Source organism: Schistocerca cancellata, chromosome 2, assembly GCF_023864275.1.
Source record: "Schistocerca cancellata isolate TAMUIC-IGC-003103 chromosome 2, iqSchCanc2.1, whole genome shotgun sequence".
Taxonomy (NCBI): domain Eukaryota; kingdom Metazoa; phylum Arthropoda; class Insecta; order Orthoptera; family Acrididae; genus Schistocerca; species Schistocerca cancellata.
In genome coordinates this window covers 580,371,824-580,392,331 of record NC_064627.1, presented here as the reverse complement: position 1 = coordinate 580,392,331, position 20,508 = coordinate 580,371,824, and the positions used below count along the sequence as shown (strand labels likewise).

At 43.2% G+C, this 20,508-nt stretch overlaps 1 protein-coding gene across 1 annotated transcript in view; it reads right to left on the bottom strand.

Moving 5' to 3' along the window:
• Positions 1–20,508, bottom strand: part of LOC126162190 (mediator of RNA polymerase II transcription subunit 11) — a 57,448-nt gene that overhangs the window by 31,069 nt on the left and 5,871 nt on the right. The window lies entirely within an intron of this gene.

The following is a 20,508-nucleotide window of genomic DNA, read 5'->3' as shown; positions in this document are numbered from 1 at the left end:
GTGTGAGTGTGTGCGCGCGCGCGCGCGCGCGCACATGCGTGCATCTTTAAATTACATTCATCTGGAAACATTTTAAGAGCATATACTGAATTCGTCTAGTTGAAAACTGCAAAACAAAGTGGCAATATATTTTTTATTCTGCCAGATTTTACTGCAACATTTTTTTAGCTCGCATATGACAGGAAACGAAAATGGAGAGAGACTAAACTTCATATTGTTTCAATATGTCCTTCATGAATCTGCAATTGCAACATCAGGATGGGAATAAAATCAGCGTAAAAATATATCTGAAAGTTTTATGTGGCCTGAATGAGGAATAATGTAGAAGAGAATATTAAAATGAACTTCAGATAGATCAGAAACATAAAAGAAATTTATAATGAGGATACAATGATTGTCTGGAAAAAAAAAAGATAGTTTACTACAATATCCCCTCAACAACAAAATCATTAGAGATGGAACACAAGCTCAGATTGGGATTTGCCTCTAGTGAGACTGTTTTAGTCACCAATAAATCAGGCACCCAACAGGAAGATACCAGGGAGCAAACAGTTCCTTGACTATACGAAAGTGACCTACTGGCAACCTTGCCATGGTCACATCACAGGGAAATATATCCAATAATGCACCTCAAAATATACTCAGCATCTGTTTGCAAAGAAGGTGCGTCACTGATGTAACCTTTCTGGAACTAATCTAACCCAACACAGTAGATGATGACTAACTTATCTAACTGAAGTTCAGTAAGGACTGAAATTCAGAGAGTTTATAAGTTCTGTCTCTCAATGGATAAAAATGTTGACTATTGCTATGATTAATCTTAGACATTTGCAGTTAAATGTCTGTTAACTGGCAATGGTTGGCAACTGTAAACAACTTCCTGGTGAGAACTAGCCGATCACTGCAGGCAGCAGGAACTTTGTGAGTATTGGTGTGTGGCTGTATACTCACAAATATTGTGCTCAGCCTAGTAATGTGCAACTGTGGTCTATATGTTGGAAGCATCAAACAGTTCTGGATTTCAATGCTCCCTGTGTTGGCAGACATAACTACTGATGGATGAGTGAACTACTTAAATATCTTGTAGCAGAAGCAAACAGTAGTTCCTGGCATTGTGCCATGTAGGGATTAACTGACTATAATAAGGGTGGCATCCTGCTGGGACAGCTTGGAATGTGGCACATACTGAAGTCTAATGCAGTGTACTGTCAGGAGGAGACAAAGTAAAGTCAAACTAAAAAAACCTAAATTTAGCTGGCCAAATGGGGACTTACTGATGTCCTCCAGAATGCAAGTTTGGTGTCTTAACCACTGAGCTATCTTGCTCAGTAGGGTTTCTTGAAATTTTCATGATTTCACAATCCCAGAAGTTATTTGCAGTGAACTCTAATGTAGCAGCTTTTGTGGGTGCACCACTACCAAGTAGCAGCAGCAGTTGGAGTAGTAGTAGTAGTAGTAGTAGTAGTAACAACAAACTTTCTGGATCTATTTCACAGGTACAAGTGGAAAAACTACACTACTGGCCCTTAAAATTACTACACCACGAAGATGATGTGCTACAGACGCGAAATTTAACCAAAAGGAAGAAGATGTTGTTATATGCAAATGATTAGCTTTTCAGAGCATTCACACAAGGTTGGCACTGGTGGCGACACCTACAACATGCTGACATGAGGAAAGTTTCCAACCAATTTCTCATACACAAGCAGCAGTTGACTGGTGTTGCCAGGTGAAACGTTGTTGTGATGCCTGGTGTAAAGAGGAGAAATGCGTACCATCACGTTTCCGATTTTGATAAAGGTCAGATTGTAGCCTATCGCGATTGCGGTTTATCGTAACACGACACTGCTGCTCGCGTTGGTCAAGATATAATTACTGTTAGACAAATATGGAATCATGCTGGATCCCAACGGCCTCGTATCACTAGCAGTCGAGATGACAGGCATCTTATCCGCATGGCTGTAACGGACCGTGCAGCCATGTCTCGATCTCTGAGTCAACAGATGGGGATGTTTGCAAGACAACAACCCCCTGCACGAACAGTTCGACAATGTTTGCAGCAGCATGGACTATCAGCTCGGAGACCATGGCCGTGGTTACCCTTGACGCTGCGTCACAGACAGGAGCGCCTGCGATGGTGTACTTTATGATGAACCTGGGTGCACGAATGGCAAAACGTCATTTTTTTCAGATGAATCCAGGTTCTGTTTACAGCATCATGATGCTTGCATCTGTGTTTGGTGACATCGTTGTTAACGCACATTGGAAGCGTGTATTCGTCATCGCCGTACTGGCATATCACCCAGTGTAATGGTATGTGGTGCCATTGGTTACACGTCTCTGTCACCTCTTGTTCACATTGACAGCACTTTGAACAGTGGACGTTACATTTCAAATGTGTTACGACCTGTGCCTCTACCCTTCATTCGATCCCTGAAAAACCCTACATTTCAGCAGGATAATGCACGACCGCATGTTGGAGGTCCTGTACGGGCCTTTCTGGATACAGAAAATGTTCGACTGCTGCCCTGGCCAGCACATTCTCCAAATCTCTCACCAATTGAAAACGTCTGGTCAATGGTGGCCGACCAACTGGCTCGTCACAATACGCCAGTCACTTTAGGGCGCAAAACTTCTATGGTCATTAGCGCCCAGCCCGTGACTTAAGACAGTAAAAAACCGAAATTTAAAACCAGCAGCAATGGGAACAAAGTCAGAAAATTGGAGAAACTAAAAATAGAAGACTGCTTAAAAATCCACTACAGAAAGGGGGTGATTGTCCCCAAAAAAAGCTTCAAATGACTGACGTCATTTCACTGTCACTAATGAACTGTAGAACGCGGTCGGCGGAGCGCGTGTCATCTGCTAAAATCGACGATAGATCAGACGATAGCTGTAGACGGGAGCGTAACGGATTAAAATAGGGGCATTCAATTAAAAGGTGTCTTACCCTCCACAGCTGAGAGCAGTGGGGACAGAGTGGGGGAGGATCGCCGCTTAAAAGATGTCGATGGCTAAAACGACAATGCCCTATCCGGAGTCTAGCTAAAATTACCTCCTCCCGACGACGCGTTCGGGAGGAAGAGGTCCAAGCGCAAGGAAGGGCTTTCACTTCCCGCAATTTATTACAGGGAAGTGCCGACCAATGGGCATGCCATAATTGAGCAACATGGCGACATAAATCGTTCCGAAGATCGGTGAAGGGAAGCGACTGAATAGCTGGCCGAGAAAGAGAGACTGCGGCCTTGGCCGCTATATCGGCCGCCTCATTCCCACAGATACCAGCGTGTCCCGGGAGCCAGAGGAACGCCACCGAGACGCCCCTCAGGTGAAGCAAGCGCAGACAGTCCTGAATCCGGTGGACCAGAGGGTGCACAGGGTAAAGAGCTTGGAGACTGAGGAGAGAGCTGAGAGAATCTGAGCAGATAACGTACTGTATCCGCTGATGGCGGCGGATGTAGTGGACAGCCTGGAGAACAGCGTAAAGCTCCGCAGTATAAACCGAACACTGGTCGGGAAGCCGAAAGCGATTTGGGGTGTCGCCAACAATATAGGCACTCCCTACACCTAACGATGTTTTCGAGCCGTCGGTGTAAATAAATGTGGCGTCCGTCATTTCTGCACATAGAGCAGCAAATGCCCGACGATAAACAAGTGTAGGGGTACCATCTTTGGGAAATTGACAAAGGTCACGGAGCAGGCAGATCCGGGGACGGAGCCAAGGCGGTGCTGTACCCCAAGTTGTCAGGAAGGTTTTAGGAAAGCGGAAGGAAAGAGAATGGAGCAGCTGACGGAAGCGGACTCCCGGGGGTAGTAGGGAGGAGGGGCGGCCTGCATACCCTACATCAAAGGAGGCGTCGAAAAAAAGGTCGTGGGCTGGATTAGCAGGCATGGAAGACAGATGGCTAGCATAACGACTCAGGAGGACTGCTCGCCGATTGGACAGCGGAGGTTCAGCAGTCTCAGCATAAAGGCTTTCCACAGGGCTAGTGTAAAAAGCTCCAGACACTAAACGTAATCCACGGTGGTGGATAGAGTCGAGACGCCGAAGAATAGACGGCCGAGCAGAGGAGTAGACTATGCTTCCATAATCCAATTTCGAGCGCACTAAGGCGCGATAGAGGCGGAGAAGGACCACTCGGTCCGCTCCCCAGGAGGTACCATTCAGGACACGGAGGGTGTTAAGTGATCGCAGACAGCGAGCCGAAAGATAGGAAACGTGGGAGGACCAGCATAGTTTTCTGTCAAACATAAGACCCAAGAATTTAGCGACGTCCGAAAACGGAAGGTTGACAGGACCTAGATGTAAGGAGGGCGGAAGAAACTCCGTACGTCGCCAAAAATTGACACAAACGGTCTTACTGGGTGAAAAACGGAAGCCAGTTTCGATGCTCCACGAGTGGAGGCGATCGAGACATCCTTGAAGACGTCGTTCAAGAAGGCTGGTCCGTTGAGAGCTGTAGTAGATCGCAAAATCGTCCACAAAGAGGGAGCCCGAGACATCAGGAGGGAGACAATCCATAATTGGATTTATGGCGATGGCAAACAGTACAACACTCAGCACGGATCCCTGGGGTACCCCGTTTTCTTGGGAGAAAGTACGGGAGAGAGTAGTGTTCACCCGCACCCGAAAAGTGCGCTCTGCCATAAATTCGCGAAGAAAAAGGGGCAGCCGGCCTCGAAAGCCCCAAGAGAACAGTGTGCGGAGGATGCCTGTCCTCCAACAGGTATCGTATGCTCTCTCCAGATCAAAAAATATTGCTACCGTTTGGCGTTGCCGGAGAAAATTGTTCATGATATAAGTGGAGAGAGCGACAAGATGGTCAACTGCAGAACAATGCTTCCGAAATCCGCATTGGGCTGGTGTTAAAAGGCTGCGGGATTCCAGCCACCAAGCTAAACGGTAATTCACCATACGCTCCAAAACCTTACAGACACTACTCGTGAGAGAAATGGGGCGATAGCTAGAGGGGAGATGTTTGTCCTTTCCAGGTTTCGGAACGGGAACGACAATAGCTTCCCGCCACCGTCTGGGAAAGGTGCTGCCGGTCCAAATTCGATTATAAAGGCGAAGGAGGTAACGCAGACTATGGGTGGATAAATGCAGCAACATTTGGACATGGATACCATCCGGTCCTGGGGCGGAGGAGCGAGAAGATGAGAGGGCATGTTGGAGTTCCCGCATGGAGAAAACAGTATTGTAGCTTTCGTGATTTTGGGAGGAGAAAGCAAGAGGTCGCACTTCCGCTGCACGTTTCTTCGGGAGAAACGCTGGCGGGTAATTTGAAGAGCTCGAAATCTCAGCAAAGTGCTGACCCAACGAGTTAGAAATTGCGACGGGGTCCACTAAGGTATCATGCGCGACAGTGAGCCCAGAAACCGGGGAGAAACTAGGCGCGCCTGAGAACCGTCGAAGCCGACTCCAAACTTCCGAGGAGGGAGTGAAGGTGTTAAATGAGCTAATAAAGAATTTCCAGCTTGCCTTCTTGCTATCGCGGATGACGCGACGGCATCGCGCACGGAGCTGCTTATAGCGGATACAGTTGGCCAAAGTAGGATGGTGACGGAAAATGCGAAGAGCACGTCGCCGCTCACGTATTGCGTCACGGCATGCCTCGTTCCACCAAGGAACTGGGGGGCGCCGGGGCAATTCGGAGGTGCGTGGTATTGAACGTTCCGCAGCTGTAAGGATAACGTCAGTAATGTGTGTGACCTCATCGTCGACGCTGGGAAAGCGACGGTCATCGAATGTCGCGAGAGACGAAAAAAGTGTCCAATCGGCTTGGGCAAACTTCCAGCGTCGCGGGCGTATATATGGCAGTTGAGGCTGCAGTCTGAGGACACATGGAAAGTGGTCACTCGAGTGTGTATCATCAAGGGCGAACCATTCGAAGCGCCGAGCTAGCGGAACAGTACCGACCGCAAGGTCCAAATGAGATAAGGTTGTCGTGGAGGCAGACAAAAATGTGGGGACCCCAGTGTTGAGGCAAACTAGATCCGCTTGGTGGAAGACGTCTAGCAATACGGAGCCACGTGGACAAGGGTGTGGAGATCCCCAAAGCGGGTGGTGGGCATTGAAGTCCCCAACCAGCAAATAGGGGGGTGGAAGCTGACCAAGAAGATGAAGGAGATCAGCTCGTGCCATTGGTGTGGACGATGGAATGTATACAGTACAAAGAGAGAACGTGTATCTGGAAAGTGAAAGACGGACGGCGACAGCTTGGAAGGAAGTGTTTAAGGGGATTGGGTGATAATGGAGAGTATCACGGAGAAGAATCATGAGTCCTCCATGGGCTGGAGAGCCTTCAACAGAGGGGAGATCATATCGGACAGACTGAAAATGAGGGAGAACAAAGCGGTCATGGGGACGCAGCTTTGTTTCCTGAAGACAGAAGATGACCGGCGAGTAGGAGCGTAAGAGGACCGACAATTCATCCCGATTGGCTCGAATGCCGCGGATATTCCAGTGGATAATGGACATGGGGTGAAAAGAGAATGGAGGAATGTGACCAAAGTTGCTGTCAACTCAAAGACTGCTCGGAGCTAGCAACCGACAGCATGGAATGGCATTCAGCCGAAGGCAGAAGATCCTGATCCATAAGTTGGTCAGGAGCAGTCCCTGCCACCAGCGATCGGCCGGTTGACCGGCCACCAGCAGTGCGCCTCGGCGACACAGAAGATGGCCGAGGGCGATTTCCGCCAGGTGGTGCTGTAGAGGGGGCACGCCTTGGCGGAGAAGGAGAGGAACTGGGTTTCTTTGTAGCCTTCTTGGAAGAATGTTGTTTAGATGAAGGAGGAACCGATGGTTGTGAAGCTGCGGTACGTAAAAACTCTTCACGAGTATGCTCTTTTTTCGAAGACTTGGCGTCCGACTTTTGGGCTCGAGATGTAGCAGAACCCGACGAAGGGTGAGCCATAGAGTGGGCAGGCGAAAGTGGTGAGGTTGAACGAGCGATCTTTGCGCTGGCCGATCTGACGACCGTGGTACTAAAGGTGAGGTCGCAAGTCTGCGTGGCCGCCTCCTTTGTTGGCCGAGGAGAAGCAAGGACAGTGCTGTATTTTCCTGTCTGAGGCACGGTGGGCTTGCGACTGGCGAATAATTTTCGAGCAGCAAAGGTCGACACCTTTTCCTTCACCCTTATTTCCTGGATGAGCTTCTCATCCTTAAAAACGGGGCAATCTCGAGAGGAAGCAGCGTGGTCACCCATACAGTTGATGCAGCGAGGGGATGGAGGTGGACAAGCACCCTCATGGGCATCCGTGCCACACGTAACACATTTGGCTGGATTGGAACAGGACTGGCTGGTGTGATTGAACTGCTGACATCGATAGCAACGCGTAGGGTTTGGGACGTAAGGGCGAACAGAAATTATCTCATAGCCTGCTTTGATTTTCGATGGGAGTTGAACTGTGTCAAATGTCAAGAAGACAGTGCGGGTTGGAATGATGTTCGTGTCAACCCGTTTCATTACTCTATGAACTGCCGTTACGCCCTGGTCAGACAGATAGTGCTGAATTTCTTCGTCAGACAATCCATCGAGGGAGCGTGTATAAACGACTCCACGCGAGGAATTCAAGGTACGGTGCGGTTCCACCCGGACAGGGAAGGTGTGGAGCAGAGAAGTACGCAGCAATTTTTGTGACTGGAGGGCACTGTGTGTTTCTAACAACAGGGTGCCATTCCGTAATCTGGAACAAGACTTTACAGGACCTGCTATTGCGTCGACTCCTTTCTGAATAATGAAAGGGTTGACTGTGGAGAAGTCGTGACCTTCATCAGACCGAGAAACAACAAGGAACTGTGGCAACGATGGAAGAATCGTCTGTGGCTGAGACTCAGTATGCTTACGTTTGTGACTATACTTAGTGGAAGGTGAGGAAACCATTGCGGAAGAATCCCCCATGATTACCGGCGTCTCCGATGGCGCGCTCCTCCCTTGTGGGGGCCCTCTCTGAGGGCACTCCCGCCTTAGGTGATTGTTCACACCTCAGGTCACACCTCCCGACAAACGGACGGAGGGACCAATCGGCATTTTCGGAAGGTATCAGCTCGGGTAATCACCCCTCCCTGGGCCTGGCCGTTACCAGGGGGTACGTACGTGTCCTACCTGTCTACCCGGGGCGGGGAATTACGCGTTACCCCGTCACCGGCTACGCACGAAGGGCGTGGGTCGGCCTTCAGACACGCACAGGGAGGAAGAAAGAGAAAGGGAAGGGAAGGAAGAGAGGTCTCAAACGCCGCAGCGGAGAAAAGAGAAAGAAGAGGTAAGGAAAAGAGAAGGACAAAGGAAGGAAAAAGACAGAGAAGGACAAAGGAAGGAAGAAGACATAAAAGCAAGGAAGGCAAGAAATGCAGTACATTTACGAGCGTCCGTCTCCGGACGTAGGCACAAACCATACTCCCAGATGGGGAGAAAGAGAAGGAAAGAGCCAGAGGTGAGGGGAGGAGGGGCGAAGATAGGGATGGGGAAGGATGCGGAATGGGAAGGTATGCAGCCCGGAAAGGAAGGAAGGCCACATTAGCTCGGGGTCCCGTGCTCGCTACGCACGTATCCACAAAAGAGTTGTGGACCCCCTGGGGGGGCCAGAGGTGGTTGTTCTGGGTACTGATTTCTCAGGATTTATGCACCCAAATTGTGAAAATGTAATCACATGTCATTTCTAGTATAATATATTTGTCCAATGAATACCCGTTTATCATCTGCTTTTCTTCTTGGTGTAGCAATTTTAATGGCCAGTAGTGTAATAGACTGGAGACCAAATACACTGAAAAGTAAGCTGACTGTAATTATCCTACAATTGTACAAATGATGCTCATTGAGAACATGATAAGTGTAGTAACATTAATACTCCCGGACAGACTGTCGTCTTTTCATCCTACGCAAAAATGGTAAATAGTTACATCTCAATATTTCAATATATTGATGATAATCAAATTTCAATATATTTACATAAATATATTTCTTTCTTTGTTTCATGAGGTCTTAACAGGAATCATGATGACGCGGTTTGACCTTTTTTAGTTGGTGTGGGTATTCCCAGTCCTGATTGTTACTGTCGATTAGTCTACGGCAGCCACATTGTTCTTTATTGCATCAAATAAAGGAGAGAAAATAATCATCCTACATAATAAAATTCTAATGCATGTGAGGGAAATGTATAGTGTTTGTCTGACTGTCAGAGCTTTTAGTTCGCTGTGCACTGTACTAACACTGACTACTGGAACTCAGTCACTGTCTATATAGAAGTTTAATAAACTATGATTAGGGAATTGATTGAAAAAGAGTGGTGTTTTTTAGTAGAATGAGATCTATTCAAAAAATCAAATGTTAGTCTGCTGATGTTTGAAACTACCTTTAGCATGAGTGTCACTCCCAAGTAATGTAGCTTGATGAAACTTGGACCATACAAAAAAGAACTGCCACAGTATAGTACAGAAGGCAACTGAAAGAAATACAAGACGAGACAAACAGAAATGACATTTTTATTCAAAGACAGTAATATACTGAAGTCATCAGAGTTTATTATGGTCCCCTGGACAATAAAAAAAAGGTGGGACATGGATCTCACTAGTGCGGGTGATCACCACAGATGGTAATGCATGCCCTGCAATGTGCTCCTAGGTTGGCCATAAGGTTGGTAAGGAGTTCTTGTGGGAGGGTGTTCCATTCCTCCACTAGTGCAGTCGACAATTGCTGGATGGGTATTGGTGCATGTGGACATGCTGCAGTACATCCTCCCAAAGCTTCCTACCATCTCAATGGGATTTAAGTCAGGGGAATGGGCAGTCCAGGCCATTTGCCCAATATCCTCTTTTTCCAAGAGGTCTTCCACCTGTGATGTTTGATCCAGAGTGCTCTGTCATCCATAAAATGCGGTCAGGGACAAATCCACTGCTGAAAACATGCATATAGGGAAGGACTGCACTGTCACAACAATGCTCACCAGTGAGTGTACACTGCTCAAAGATTTGGAGGTCAGTTCAACCATGCAACATTGAACTATGCAACATTAATACTCCCCACACCATAACACCTGGACCACCAAAATGATCATGTTTGACAATGATCCCAGGTGTGTTACGTATCCTCGCATAGAAAGACATGGGAAAACATGATGCATTCAGGAACATTATCGAATATGATTGTTTTTATGGTAATGGTGTTACAGTGGGGAAAGGCATGAAGTTGCATGGGCACACTGACTTCCGAATCTTTGGACACAGTACACACACTGGTCAACAATATTGTGACACTGTACTCATCTTTTCAGAGATGTATTCGTCCCAGACTTCATTTTTACAGATGACAATGCACAACCACATCAAACAGTGTAGGTGGAGGAGCTCTTGGAATGAGAGGAAGTTTGGTGAATGGGCTGGTCCGTACTCTCTCTCAAATCCTGTCAAGTATATTTGGGATGAAATAAAGACACATACTGGAGCACATCCACAGGCACCAATGACCATCAAGTAGTTGACAACCTTGGTCTTGGAAAAATGGTATGCACTACCACAAGTACTCCGTACCAACTGCTGTCCGTAGTGATCACACACCCTATTAAGAACCATGTCTTGCATTTTGTAACATCCAGGGGACCCTCACAAACCATGGTGTCTTCAGTCTAATTATTGTCTTTGAATAAAAGCACCATTTCTGTTTGTCTCATTGCATATTTCTTTGTTAACTTCTATACTTTACTGCAGCAGTACTTTTATGTATTGTCTAAAGTTTCATCAAGCAGTGACATGATGTGAAACTTACTTTCATTCTTATATTTTCACATCATTGAATTTTGTGGGCATAATTACTCTGTATCTGAAAATATATCAAATAGACTGGGAAAATCTATCAGTTAATTAAATATTTCAAGCATAATATTTAGTATTTAGGCTAAACTTGGCTTCATTAGAAAGCATGCACCTAATAACCAACCCATAAGGATAGAACACAATATCTAAACCACTTAAAAATACAAGGCAATAGTTAAATTCATTTCTGAATGTGTATGAATGTTACATATTCTCTATCTTTCATTTTATCAGCTGAAATGTAATTAATCTGTATTTTAATATTTTCTAAATAATTTGTAAAAAATTTACTATGCAAGCCTATAAATAGGCATGATGAACAATGCCACTGTTAGTCTTCACCTAGATAACATCCCAACTAATTATCATTAAAACAGTCATCCAACCATATTCACTGTCAATCTCTGCAAAGTTAGTTACGATCAGTCACGGATAACAAGTCTCCATTACATCTTCAGCTGTAAGTAGGTACTGTCACTCTCTGTTAAGTCAGTAATGGTGAGGCAGTCTCAGTTAGCAAGTCACCACTAAGCATTCAAACGCAAACAGTCATTGTTAGTTGACCTATTTTTTGATGAGCAGTGGACAATATGAACTGCAAGCTGATTATCATTTGAGTAGTTCCTAAACTAAATGCATATTAACTGTACTTTAAATATCAACAGTGTCAATTTGTTTACTGAAATTACTATCATTTATCATATTACTGAACGAAGCAGACACACTTTAAAGTAAGATAAGCAGATTGTTATTACAATATGGAAGTCTGTAGCTGTAAATTTGCATGAATGGTGGATCTGTGTGTCAAACGTGACTGTTACTGGTCAATGGCCAAAATTTTATGATGTTTGTGAGGAATCAACAATTTTCCATTTGTAATGAGGCATTACATAAACATAAGATAACACAATGATCTGCTCTGATGCTGGGAAGTACTGATGATACTGATTGATGATTTTGAAGGAACATTTCCCACCATACATACACTGAGGTGACAAAAATTATGGGATACCTCCTATTATGGTGTCGGACTTCCTTTTGACCAGTGTAGTGCAGCACCTCGAGGTGGCATGGACTCAACATGTCAGTGGACATCTCATACACATCTCTCATATGAAGTGGGATAAGCATGTAATGGCAGTTGTGGGGAAGGCGGATAGTCATCTTCGGTTCATTGGTAGAATTTTGGGAAGGTGTGGTTCATCTGTAAAGGAGACCACTTATAAAACACTAATAAGAACTATTCTTGAGTACTGCTCGAGCGTCTGGGAGCCCTATCAGGTCGGATTGAGGGAGGACATAGAAGCAATTCAGAGGCGGGCTGCTATATTTGTTACTGGTAGGTTTGATCATCACGTGAGTGTTATGGAAATGCTTCAGGAACTCGGGTTGGAGTGTCTCTGGAGGAAAGGAGGCGTTCTTTTCATGAATCGCTACTGAGGAAATTAAGAGAACCAGCATTTGAGGCTGACTGCAGTACAATTTTACTGCCGCCAACTTACATTTCGCGGAAAGACCACAAAGATAAGATAAGTGAGATTAGGGCTCGTACAGAGGCATATAGGCAGTCATTTCTCCCTCGTTCTGTTTGGGAGTGGAACAGGGAGAGAAGATGCTACTTGTGGTACGAGGTACCCCCCGCCGTGCACCGTATGGTGGATTGCGGAGTATGTATGTAGATGTAGATACAGAAATACTGAGCCATGCTGCCTCTATAGCCATCCTAATTGTGAAAGTGTTGCCAGGATGAGGATGCTGTGCACAAACTTAACTATCGATTATAATGTTAGGTGGGTTTTACATCAGGCAATGTGGGTTGCCATAGCATTCACTCAAACTATCCAGAATGTTCTTCAAACTAATCGTGAACAATTGTGGCCCAGTGACATGATATCATTTTTTGGTGATGCAAAGTCCATAAAAGGCAGCAAATCATCTCTAACAACCCGAATGTAACCACTTTCACTCAAGTATTGGTTCAGCTGAACTAGAGGACCGAGTAAATTCCATAGAAATACAGCCCATACCATTACAGAGCCACCATCAGCTTGCACAGTGCCTTGTTGACAACTTGCGTCCATGGCTTCGTGGTGTCTGCACCACACTCAGACCCTTCCATCAGCTCTTACCAACTTAAATTGGGACTCATCTGATCAGACCACAGTTTTCCAGTCATTTAGGGTCCAACCAATGTATTCACAAGACCAGGAGAGGTGGTGATGTGCTGTTAGCAAAGGCATTTGCATTGGTCATCTGCTGCCAATAACACCACATTTTGCTGCACTCTCTGGATGGATACATTCGTCATACATCCCACATTGATTTCTGGGGTTGTTTTATGCAATATTGCTTGTCTGTTAGGACTGACAACTCTACAGAAACGCTGCTGCTCTCTGTTGTTAAATAAAGAACATCAGCCGCTGTGTTGTCCACTGTTGAAAGTAATGCCTTAAGTTTGGTATTATCGGCACACTCTTGGCACTGTGGATCTAAGAATACTGAATTCCCTAACGATTTCTGAAGTGGAATGTCCCATGTGTCTAGCTCCAACTACCATTCTGTGTTCAAAGTATGTTCTCACGTCATGCGGCCAATCATGTTGGAAACATTTTCACATGGATCACCCTAGTACATATGACAGTTCCATCAATGCATTGTTTCTTTATATCTTGTGTATGCAATACTGCCCCTATCTATATATGTGCTTATCACTATCCCATGACTTGTGTCACCTCAGTGCATACTCTTCTTCCAGTATGATGTCTAAGATTTACATGATGCATTGTAAAGATAGACGCTGCTTAGCTACCTTCCATTTGTTACATTCTGTCAATGTGTATCATAATGTGATTCCACAACAGGGGATTCCCATTCAAACAAAAGATGTATTCCAACAATATCATGCCATAAAGATCAATGGACAATGACAGACAGTGATAATTGTTATTTATCATTTACAGAACAGATCAGGCAGCAGAAAGGTACTCAATTAGAGCAAGCAAACAGCAGCAGCATGAAGTAAATTGACTTGAAATATCTTTGTGAAGGTTCTTCAGCAGTTTAAAGATACATGGATAGCACTGTTTAATGATTTGTTGTGCTGATTCTTCCATTGTTATGTCAGATATGTGAAAAGCAGCCTGAGCCAGTCAATGGAGATTGTATGAGGAGACAGTAATGTGGTTGCTTTACTTACTGTAGAGCTGTTCCACAAGTGAATAAGTTGAATAAGTTGTTCATAAAAATATAGAATGGAGGAAAACTCTAAACTGACTACTTGGATGCAAATAACCATTGCCTGGAAATGAAAAAATTCTTTTTTTCTTTTTCCTGTAAATGACTTAGCTTATACAAACAATTCAAAGTGACTACTGCTAATTGCAACACATACATTACAAAATTTCCCCCTTGTGTTCCTTGTTGCCACTTTTCACAAGAAGCAGAAAGTGTGAAGTAATTACAGATGTTCTCAATGTTGGGATATCGGCATTTGTGCTCAAATGTTATCAGATGTATATAATTAAAACAACTGAACGTCATATTTTATAAATAATAAAATATATCCGCTTCAATTAGTTTCCCCGTAATTTTTCCCGAGGGCATGCAGCTTTACTGTATGATTAAATGATGATGGCGTCCTCCTGGGTAAAATATTCCGGAGGTAAAATAGTCCCCCATTCGGATCTCCGGGCGGGGACTACTCAAGAGGATGTCATTATCAAGAGAAAGAAACCTGGCATTCTACGGATCGGAGTGTGGAATGTCAGATCCCTTAATCGGACAGGTAGGTTAGAAAATTTAAAAAGCGAAATGGATAGGTTAATGTTAGATATAGTGGGAATTAGTGAAGTTCGGTGGCAGGAGGAACAAGACTTCTGGTCAGGTGACTACAGGGTTATAAACACACAGTCAAATAGGGGTAATGCAGGAGTAGGTTTAATAATGAATAGGAAAATAGGAATGCGGGTAAGCTACTACAATCAGCATAGTGAACGCATTATTGTGGTCAAGATAGATACAAAGCCCACACCTACTACAGTAGTACAAGTTTATATGCCAACTAGCTCTACAGATGACGAAGAAATTGAAGAAATGTATGATGAAATAAAAGAAATTATTCAGATAGTGAAGGGAGACAAAAATTTAATAGTCATGGGTGACTGGAATTCGAGTGTAGGAAAAGGGAGAGAAGGAAACGTAGTAGGTGAATATGGATTGGGGCTAAGAAATGAAAGAGGAAGCCGCCTGGTAGAATTTTGCACAGAGCACAACTTAATCATAGCTAACACTTGGTTTAAGAATCATGATAGAAGGTTGTATACATGGAAGAACCCTGGAGACACTAAAAGGTATCAGATGATTATATAATGGTAAGACAGAGATTTAGGAATCAGGTTTTAAATTGTAAGACATTTCCAGGGGCAGATGTGGACTCTGACCACAATCTATTGGTTATGAACTGTAGATTAAAACTGAAGAAACTGCAAAAAGGTGGGAATTTAAAGAGATGGGACCTGGATAAACTGAAAGAACCAGAGGTTGTACAGAGTTTCAGGGAGAGCATAAGGGAACAATTGAGAGGAATGGGGGAAAGAAATACAGTAGAAGAAGAATGGGTAGCTTTGAGGGATGAAGTAGTGAAGGCAGCAGAGGATCAAGTAGGTAAAAAGACGAGGGCTAGTAGAAATCCTTGGGTAACAAAAGAAATATTGAATTTAATTGATGGAAGGAGAAAATATAAAAATGCAGTAAATGAAGCAGGCAAAAAGGAATACAAACGTCTCAAAAATGAGATCGACAGGAAGTGCAAGATGGCTAAGCAGGGATGGCTAGAGGACAAATGTAAGGATGTAGAGGCGTATCTCACGAGGGGTAAGATAGATACTGCCTACAGGAAAATTAAAGAGACCTTTGGAGATAAGAGAACCACTTGTATGAACATCAAGAGCTCAGATGGAAACCCAGTTCTAAGCAAAGAAGGGGAAACCAGAAAAGTGGAAGGAGTATATAGAGGGTCTATACAAGGGCGATGCACTTGAGGACAATATTATGGAAATGGAAGAGGATGTAGATGAAGATGAAATGGGAGATACGATACTGCGTGAAGAGTTTGACAGAGCACTGAAAGACCCGAGTCGAAACAAGGCCCCCGGAGTAGACAACATTCCATTGGAACTACTGACGGCCTTGGGAGAGCCAGTCATGACAAAACTCTACCATCTGGTGAGCACGATGTATGAGACAGACGAAATACCCTCAGACTTCAAGAAGAATTTAATAATTCCAATCCCAAAGAAAGCAGGTGTTGACAGACGTGAAAATTACCGAACAATCAGTTTAATAAGCCACAGCTGCAAAATACTAACACGAATTGTTTACAGACGAATGGAAAAACTAGTAGAAGCCGACCTCGGGGAAGATCAGTTTGGATTCCGTAGAAATACTGGAACACGTGAGGCAATAATGACCTTACGACTTATCTTAGAAGAAAGATTAAGGAAAGGCAAACCTACGTTTCTAGCATTTGTAGACTTAGAGAAAGCTTTTGACAATGTTGACTGGAATACTCTCATCAAATTCTAAAGGTGGCAGGGGTAAAATACAGGGATCGAAAGGCTATTTACAATTTGTACAGAAACCAGATGGCAGTTATAAGAGTCGAGGGACATGAAAGGGAAGCAGTGGTTGGGAAGGGAATAAGACAGGGTTGTAGCCTCTCCCCAATGTTATTCAATCTGTATATTGAGCAAGCAGTAAAGGAAACAAAAGAAAAATTCGGAGTAGGTATTAAAATCCATGGAGAAGAAATAAAAACTTTGAGGTTCGCCGATGACATTGTAATTCTGTCAGAGACAGCAATGGACTTGGAAGAGCAGTTGAACGGAATGGATGGTGTCTTGAAGGGAGGATATAAGATGAACATCAACAAAAACAAAACGAGGATAATGGAATGTAGTCGAATTAAGTCGGGTGATGTTGAGGGTATTAGATTAGGAAATGAGACACTTAAAGTAGTAAAGGAGTTTTGCTATTTGGGGAGCAAAATAACTGATGATGGTCGAAGTGGAGAGGATATAAAATGTAGACTGGCAATGGCAAGGAAAGCGTTTCTGAAGAAGAGAAATTTGTTAACACCGAGTATAGATTTAAGTGTCAGGAAGTCATTTCTGAAAGTATTTGTATGGAGTGTAGCCATGTATGGAAGTGAAACATGGACAGTAAATAGTTTGGACAAGAAGAGAATAGAAGCTTTTGAAATGTGGTGCTACAGAAGAATGCTGAAGATTAGTTGGGTAGATCACATAACTAATGAGGAAGTATTGAATAGGATTGGGGAGAAGAGAAGTTTGTGGCAGAACTTGACCAGAAGAAGGGATCGGTTGGTAGGACATGTTCTGAGGCATCAAGGAATCACCAATTTAGTATTGGGGGGCAGTGTGGAGGGTAAAAATCGTAGGGGGAGACCAAGAGATGAATACACTAAGCAGATTCAGAAGGATGTAGGTTGCAGTAGGTACTGGGAGATGAAGAAGCTTGCACAGGATAGATTAGCATGGAGAGCTGCATCAAACCAGTCTCAGGACTGATGACCACAACAACAACAACATCCGCTTCAATAACTCCCCCCCCCCCCCCCCCCTCCCCTGAACCAGACACACACATCATTTCTTATCAGCATTTAAGCTAAGGACACGAATGTTCCCAATGAAAATGAAAATGAGAAGTTATAGTATGCAGACGTATGTGACTGGTTGTTTCTCAAAACAAGCCTATAAGGTCAAAGCTATACAGATGGTAGGTAGTGTAAACTATGTATTTTATATAAAGAACTAATGATCAGAAAAGAATGTTGAGTTTTTCATTTCCATAACCAGTTTAAGCACTAACCAATAGTTCAAAGAAACAATGACCAGTCTCGATGTATGTATTATAAATGTATCTAAAATACTGCTGCACTCCCTGAAACATCTCTGTTGTCCAATGAGAGAGACAGTTAATCACTTTGTCTTCAGTTTCTACTGCATTTTTTAAGTATCGTGTTCTACAGATCATTTGCATGATAAATCAAATGATGTGGAACAAGTCATTCTACATTCAGATCACGAATTAATTTGTAAATATGGTTACATGGTTACATTTATATATATTTTTTTAAAAAATAATTGTACATATGTGAGTGAGTAATTCCTAGCCATTACCTTCTACATATTAAAATGATATAAATTCTCCTCTGGAATACAAAGAGTTGTTGAGGAGAATCTTTTTCAGTCCGTTATCAAATTTTACTTTGCTGTTTCTCAGACATTTTATACCACTGGGTAAAAGATCGAAAATGTTATATGCAGCATCGGTGCCCCTGTTTGTGCTACAGATAAGTTTAATGTGGAGTAATTATGCTCCTTTTGAACAGCAGCTGATTATGAGGGGATAAAAATATTGAGAAGCAAGTAGTCAGAATGACCTTCTTAAACAGACATCTACAAGATGATCATGAGTGAACACCACATATTCTTACAGATTTTTTTGAGCAATATATGTAAATGACTTCTGTCTCATACACAACAAGCAGAATTAGTTCATTTTGTGGGTGAAACTAGTATTGTATTCAGTCCAAACATACATAAAGCAGCAGAAGAAATTGTAAACAGTGGTATTAAAAGTATCATTGTCTCGTTTTCTGTGAATGCTCTCACTCTGTCTCAATTTCGTAAAGGTAAATTACCCCAGAACATTGTTCCATATGACATCATTGAATGAAAATATGCAAAATATGTCAATTACTGATTTGTCTCTCCCCAAGATTTGCAATGATTCTAAGTGCAGAAGTGGCTGAACTAAATCATTTTCTGAGTTGCAAAATGACACCCCCCCCTCCAGTTTAAATTCTAGCCAATATTGCAACCTAAAAATTTTGAAGTTACCATCCTATGTATTATTTCCTCAGCTTGTGTTACTCTCTAGATGGGCAGAACTAAAATGTTGTGCCTTTTTAAAATTCAGAGATTTCAAAGAGAGTATTCTGGTCACCACTGTCAAAAGCTTTCTCTAAATTGACAAATGCTATAAACATAGCTTTACCCATCCTTACCCTACCTTCTAAGGTAAGTCATAGGGTCAGCATTGCGTTGTGTATTCCTACATTTTTCCGGAATGCAAACTGATCTTCCCCGAGGTCGGCTGCTGCTTGCTTTTTTCCATTCTTCTGTAAAGTATCTGTCTTATTATTTTGCAACCATGACTTATTAAACTGAAAGTTCAGTAATTTTTTTTTCACATGTCAGCAAATACTTTCTTTGGAATTGGAATTATTACATTCTTCTTGAAGTCTGTGGATATTTTGCCTGCTTCATGAATCTTGCACACAACCGATAGAAGAGTTTTGTCATGGCTGGTTGTCCCAAGGCTATCAGTAGTTCTGACAGAATGTTATCTACTCCCGGGACCTTGTTTCGACTTACATCTTTCAGTGATCTGTCAAATTCTTCTCACAGTATCTTATCTCCCATCTCATTTTCATCTACTTCCCCTTCCATTTCCATAATATTGCCCTCAAGTACATTTCCCTTGTATAGACCCTCTATGTAGTCCTTCCACCTTTTGGCTTTTCCTTATTTGCTTAAGACTGGTGTTCCATTTGAGCTCTTAATATTCATACAGCTTCTTCTCTTTTCTTCAAAGGCCTCTAATTTTACTATACGCAGTATATATCTTTCGCCTAGTGAAATACATTTCTAAATCCTGACAGTTGTCCTCTAGCCATTCCTCCTTATCCATTTTGTACTTCCTGTCAATCTCATTAATTATATGTTTGTATTCTCTGTTACCGGCTTCATTTGCTGCATTTTTTATAATTTGTCCTTCCACAGATTAAATTCAGTATCTTTTGTTTTATCCAAGGATTTCTACTGCGGCTTGTCTTTTTACCTATTTGATCCTCTGCTGCCTTCACTATTTCACCTCTTTAAGATACCCATTCATCTCCTCCACATTCCTTTCCCATGTTCTAATCAACTGTTGCCCAATGCTCCCTCTGAAACTCTCAGCAACTTTGGTCCATTCAACTTACCCAGATCCCATCTCCTTAATTTCCTACCTCTTTTGCAGTTTCCTCAGTTTTAATCTAAAGTTCATAACCAAAAATTGTGGTCAGACATCACATCTGGCCCTGGAAATGTCTTACAACTTAAAATCTGATTCTGGAATCTCTGTTTTACCATAATATAATCAATGTGAAACCTCCACGTGTCTCCAGGTCTTTTCTACATATACAGCTTTCTTTCATGATTCTTAAACCAAGTGTTCATCATGATTAAATTATGCTGTATGCACCATTCCACCAGACGGTTTCCTCTTTCATATCTTTCCCCAAGTCCACATTCAACTACTATTTTTCCTTCTCTTCCTTTTCCTACAAACAAATTCCAGTCATCCAACATATTAAATTTTTGTCTCCCTTAACAACCTGAATAATTTATTTTATCTCGTTACACATTTCTTCAATCTCTTCAACATCTGCGGAGCTATGATGTTCATTCAAATGAAACCTGGTTAGTGCATCTACCTTTGCCTTATACGTAAGGTGGCATGACTTAACTGCAGGTATGGTGGCGCCATCTATTGGTAGCGAGACTGACGAGTGTGCACCATTTGACGTTGTATAGCACCAGTGTGGTTTCACACTGCTTGTCGAGTTCCTG